Source organism: Marmota marmota, unplaced genomic scaffold (assembly GCF_001458135.2).
Source record: "Marmota marmota marmota unplaced genomic scaffold, marMar, whole genome shotgun sequence".
Taxonomy (NCBI): domain Eukaryota; kingdom Metazoa; phylum Chordata; class Mammalia; order Rodentia; family Sciuridae; genus Marmota; species Marmota marmota.
In genome coordinates this window covers 3,256,771-3,262,836 of record NW_026000205.1, presented here as the reverse complement: position 1 = coordinate 3,262,836, position 6,066 = coordinate 3,256,771, and the positions used below count along the sequence as shown (strand labels likewise).

Sequence of the window (6,066 nt, the reverse complement as noted above, 5' to 3'; positions counted from 1 at the left end):
GCCGAGCTCAGGCCGCATGCTCCCCCTCAAGGCGCCGCCCCCCCCCCGGCTCTTCCCCCCCTCATATCTCTCTTCTCTCACAGTCTTTCTGTCCGTATTGTCTGAGTCTACTTTTTTTGTCCCCAGTTGCTCTCTGGGCCTCCTCTCCTGGCCTCCTCCTCCTCTTCCCTGAGCCCCTCCTTTCTCTGTGCCTTCCTGTCTCTGGCCGTGTCTGCCTTACCCCGCAGGTGAGCCCCCCTCTGCTTCCCATCCACCCTCTGTGGTCCCTGGTGTCCCTGTGCTGAGGCCACAGGCCCTGGCCAAGGGTGAGAGCCCGGCTTGCACCTGGGCCTCCACCTCTGCCTCTCTCCTGCTGCCCCGTGGGTTGCAGTCTGTGGGCTTCCAGGCTAACACTCTCTTGTTTCCTTTTGTCCCTGTCCCTGCAGCCTCCCCAGCCCCCCTGTCCCCTTCTGTGGCCTCTGCTCCCCCCTGCCCTTGCCTCTTCCCCTCCAGTCCTGCAGCCTCCTCTGCTGACCCCAGCTGCCCTTTTCAATCCATCATCCTCCACCTCCCCTGCAGGGGACTGCAGTGAGACAGCCCGGGACAGGGAGGGCAGGGGACAGGGAGGGCAGGGGACAGGGAGAGGAGACAGCCGAGGTGTCTTGGGAGGCACTGAAGACCAAGCTCCGCTCAGGCGGCCGGGAACCCTTCCCTCCTCTCCCCAGCTCTGCATGTCCCGAGTCCTCCCTTGAGTCTGACTTTAGTCCTTCAGGCAATCCTGAGGGGACACAGGCAGGACATGGAGGAGGAGCCAGGAACCAGTCCTTCCTGGTGCCAGGACAGGAGGCGGCCCTGGGGGTCGCTGGTGTCCACACATCCTCCCACTGGAAGAGGAGGCAGGGGCGAGCTCTGCACAGTCCCCTGGAGGTCCCGGGGGAAGATGCCATCCACAGGACCTTTAACGTTTCCACCCTTGCCCGGCACACTCCAGTGCCCCTGGGTCACCTCCCAGGTCAATCACTGGCCTGCCATCCTTACTTCTGTGGAGCTCAGGAGACAGTGACGGGGCAGTGACTGCTGGGTGGACAGAGCAGGGAAGGGGAGAGAGACCTAAGGGGTGGCTAGTTGTGTTCACTTCGCGAGGCTACGGTGCCCGGATACTTGATCAAACACCAGACTCGATGATGCTGTGAAAAGTTTTTTTTTTTTTTTACTTCATTATTTATTTATTATTTTTGTGTGTGGTGCTGAGGATCGGACCTAGGGCCTTGCACATTCGAGGCGAGCACTCTACCTCTGAACCACAACCCCAGCCCCCTGTGAAAAGTATTTTAAATGAGATTAACATTTAAATCAGCTGAACTGGAGAAAAGCAGATTTTTGTGGGTGGGCTGTAGCCAATCAGTTGAAGGCCTTAAGAGAAAGACACTGGGGTCCTGGTGGAAGAGGTAATACCGCTTCCAGATGGTCTTTGGACTTGACCTGCAGCACCAGTTTCTTCTGGGTCTCCAGCCTGCCGGGCGGACTGACAGGATTGAACTTGGCCCCATGATTGCACAGAGCAGCAGCTCCCCCACGCCATGCTCACACACTGACCCTCTTTCTCTGGGGACCTTCGACCAGTGCACCTCCAACCACCATCCCGAGAGCCTGTGAGCCCTGGCAAAGAAACCACAGGAGCCTCAGAGTCGGGACTGGAGAACCAGGAAACCAAGTGCTCCAGCCATGCAGCGGGGACCATCTGTCCACCCCACGCCGCTCTGTGGACAAAGCCAGGCACCAAAGGCCACCTAAGCCAGATGTCCCCAAGGGCGAGACCCTGGGGCAGAAGGCAGCAACGGCTGCCAGGCTGGAGCAGGGAGGACGGGAGTGACCGCTGAGGAGTGTGGGGTGTCCTTCTGGGGCGATGATCAAGTTCTAGAGGAAGGAGGTGGCACTGTGGCACCTCATCCTGTGCCAGATGGAAGTCAGCGCAGCCTAAAGGAGGAAGGGGCTGTGCGGGGGACAGACAGCTCCAGCTGCCACCCAGGGGAGCACGTCTTGTACCTTCTAGCCCCAGCCCAGCTCCAGAATGCACAGGAGTGACCTCAGGGGCACTGCGTGGCACGGGAGAACCACTGGCCAACACCAAGACTCCTGAGAGACCATATGCAGCTGCCTCCAGCCTCCAAGCCCCAGGGGAGGGGCTGTTTGTTACTCAGCAGCAGATAACGGATACACACAGGCGGGAAGACCTTTGGGAACACAGAGGGAGGGAAGGGAAGGTTCCGATGGAGAAGGCAAAGGAGGGAGGGGGAGAGAGACCCACTGTGGGCCGAGGGGAGACTGTTCCCAGGACCTAGGAGAGGAGCGTCCTGGGGAAGTTGCCTGACCACTGTCACTACAGGCCTTGATCATCTGGAGCCATCGAGAATCTGCAGTTTATCTGCCACCACAGATGACATCGGCTAATGCAGATGAGGACCAGCGGAGGAGTGGATGGGGTGGAGGCCCTGTGGGTGCTGGTGCTGGTGCCCTCACCGGGCTCTGGGGCAGGTGTGCAGATGGCTCACCTCCCTGATCATCGCAGCACACCAGCATGGTGGGTTCTGTCATTGTCCTCATCTTATAGATGAAGTCAAGGAGGTTAACTTCCCCAAGTTGGCACAGAGAGGTTAAGGAACTTGCCCACAGCAGCACAGCTGGTGAATGGTGAAGCTGGGATTTGAACCCAGACAGTCTGACTCCAGAATCAACACCCTGGGATATTTTAAATCACTGATCAATTTGAAAGTACAGTGACTGTTACAGCCTCTCTCCTCGGGGAGTTCCTGGGACTTGTCCACGGACCTTTTTGGTGCCATGGGCTCTGGCTCGGACTCCTCATTAGTCTATTCCCTCGGCATCTGTACAGGTTCTTGAGTTCGCACAGAGGAGCTGACTGACAGATTGCACGGAAGCAGATGTGCCAGTCAGCATAGGCTGTGCTGCGCTACAGTAACAAACAGCCCCAACATCTCAGTTAAAGGGAAGAAAGGTGCATATCTTGATTGCATTACGAGGTTGTTACCATCACTGTGGGGCCCCTGGCTATTAGAGCAGGTGACTATGGACCCATCATGGATCGTCATGGCCAAGGGGGAAGAGACACAGACCAGGTGCTGACTTTAAAGCTTCCACCCAGGTCACACCTCACTTCTGCCCTCTTACCTGGGCTGAGGCAAGCTGCATGGCCACTCCTGAATGGAGGGCAGGCATGGGGAAGGGAAGTAGAATTTAGGACCAGTAACAAAACTTGTGGTATGGAGTCTAGCAGAGGCTCAGAAGGCACTGAGTGGCCCAGGGGATCTGTGAGAGGCTGGCTTCAGAAGGAGGGCCCCTGTCTGGCTCAGAGCAACAGACAGGTGACTGCCCCCTGGGATGACAGTTGTAGGGGAGTGTGAGACACAGAGAGGGAGAGACAGACAAGGGAACATGCAAGTGGGACCACTGGAAAGGATCACTGTTCCTGTTTACTGGGTGCAGAAACTTCTCTATTATACGCTCATTTAATCTTGTGAAGTAGTGACCATCAGCAGCAGGATCACCCTATTTCCCAGGTTCAGGAACCCAGGCACAGAGAAGTCAAGTCATTATGCTGTGCCGCCTCCCAGGGCTGTTTAAGTCACTCCTGAGCTGACCCCTGCATTCTGCATCAGAGTGGGAGTTGTAACGTCTGGGCTGGGACAAGGGACCTGTGTGACGTTCCTGGTCTTGCCAAGTTCCAGGCTCGCCACTCTTTGAAGCCAAGACCTTGCTCGCATTCTCACCCTAGACTGGAACTTTCCTGGTCTCTAGGCCCACCCCCCTTGTTAGGGTGGAAGTGTCCCTGTCCCTCTGCACCCCAGGCCTCTCATCTCCCACCTCTGTCCTTCCTTGCTGTGACACCCTGGTCAGGCTGCTCCACCTCTCTGAGCCCCTGGGGAGTGGGGTGGTTCATGCCACCGAGGTGGATTTCATGAGATTCAACTATGCTGAGGCGGAGCCCGCACAGGGCTTGGCACAGGCCGTCACTGCTGGCTCTGGCACTGTTCCCACGACAGCCATCCCTCCATTTCTCTTCTGCCCCTGGAGCCAATGCCTCCTGCTGGATGGCCCCTCCCACCCTGGGGACAAGCCCCCTCCCACCCCGAATCATCTTCTGTCCTCCACATCAAGGTTCCTCAAAGAGCTGTCCACAGCCTCAATGTCCCCAACTCTCTGTCCCCACTCCGGACCATCCTGATTCTGCCCCACACCCTCCAACAAACTGCCCTAATCAAGGCGGAAATCCAAAGGTCCTTCCTACTTCTCATGTCCCTGAATCCTTCACCAAGTTCCATCAGTCTCGACTTGGTCCCCCGGCCACGTCCCCATCCTGGGCACGTGTCTCTTGGCCTTGGGGGTCCCTGTCACCTGGTTTATTTCCTCCCTCTCTGCTTTCTTCTCTGCCTACAGCTCTCTGGTCTGGCATGGGCCCCCTACAGGTGGGGCGTCTCAAGGCCCCGTTGATGTCACAGACCTCCTAGGCAGCCCGCCCCAGGGCTTGCTGACAAATCCCCAAACTCAAATCCCCCTCTCCTGAACTGCAGGTGTCCCTGCTCTGTCCCCTCCTGTTCCCTCTGCGTGAACCACCTGTTCCCCAAGCCTGTTCACCTGTGCTGGGGACTCTCCTGCAGGCCACCCCTCCCGCTTCGACCCGCTTCCACCCTCTGGCTCCACGCAGCGCCCCGGCCTGGCGCCTGCATGCCCCACACCTGCGACCCTCCACCTGGGCGGCCCTCCACCTGGGCGTGGGCTGGGCTCACCAGAGGGAGGCGGCAGCAGGGGACCGGTGGGAGGGAGCAGGGTAAGGCCCGGGCCCTCCCCGCTGGGCGTGGGCTGGCGACGCCTGCGCTCCTGTCCTTGGCCAAAGCCACAGCCACGCGTCTCCTCAGCCGCGAGGACCGCTCCCTGCGCCCCACGCCCGGGCGGCAGCGGCGCCCCCTGCTGGCGGCCCTGGGTACGGCGCCGCCCCGCCCCGCCCCGTCCCCTGCCCGCAGGTCCTTCTCCCAGCGGCTTTCCGGCCACCTGCCTTAGAAGTGCCACCTTTCCCCGCCGGGATGCTCTTTCCGAATCCCTTCGCCGGCCTGGTCCCTTTTCCCGCTTCTCACCTGGCACTCCCGCCATCCAACCCAGCCTCCCCGCTTCCAGCGCCAACCTGGTTTCCAACTTCGTCATCGCGGAGAGCAGGAGGAGCCTCCGGCCACGAGGTCCACTGCCACCGCCCGCCTCTCCCCCTTGGCGTCCCCTTCGCCCTTCGATTGCAAGACCTGCTGGAACGTCACCTAGGACGGGTCCTCTTCACGGCCCCGCCCACCCGGTTTATTTCCTACTGTCCCGAAGGTGCAGGACTCTGGAGGAGCCACCACCCGCAGCTCTGCACACCTTTGCACCGGCGGTGCCTCTGCCCGCGCGCACCCTCCTGACCCCAGGACGCCGAGAGCTGCTTTAATCAGGAAGCCCCCACCGGCCCTCGGCTCAAGTCGGGATCCCTCTCCCTACTGTTCCCAGGACTGAAGAGTTTGGGGCTGATGAACAGGGCGTGGCCAGTGGGGGCCCCAGCCGAGGGCGTGGGCGTGGCTAGGGGAGGCAGCCCTCCTGCGTGGCGGGTAGACGTGGTGCCTCCCCCAGAGGACTGGGGACCCTAAAAGCCCAGATTATCTGGTCTGCATCAGAATTGCCCACATCTCAAACACCTCATCCGCCCCCTCCTCTCGAATCCCAACGTCCCACCGCAAGACGTTTTCAGGCAGAATTTCAAAATTTTATGGCAACTTGTACGGAATCACAGAGAACGGTGAGGGGTGCTGATGAGCTGAGGGCGAGGAGGGGTGGGTGAGTCTGGGTGTGGAGACTAGCACAACTGGACGACAGAAGGCGAAGAACTCGTGGGGAGCACGAGGTTATGGGGTGGCAGGGTCATCCTAGGGGCGTAAGGAGTGGGCCACACTCCCCATATCCCAGGTATGCCCTTTAGGCCGGAAATAGGGGCAGTAAGAAAATGCAGGAGGCTACCAACAGATGGGTGACCTCCAAAGTTAAAAATGC

At 59.6% G+C, this 6,066-nt stretch overlaps 1 protein-coding gene across 1 annotated transcript in view; it reads right to left on the bottom strand.

Annotated features, from left to right (window-relative positions):
• Meis3 (Meis homeobox 3) overlaps positions 1–6,066 on the bottom strand; it is a 26,013-nt gene that overhangs the window by 17,270 nt on the left and 2,677 nt on the right. Inside the window, exon 2 of the mRNA XM_048790636.1 lies at positions 4,686–4,688. The gene's annotated coding sequence lies outside the window, so the exon portion shown is untranslated. The remainder of the gene's footprint in view (positions 1–4,685; positions 4,689–6,066) is intronic.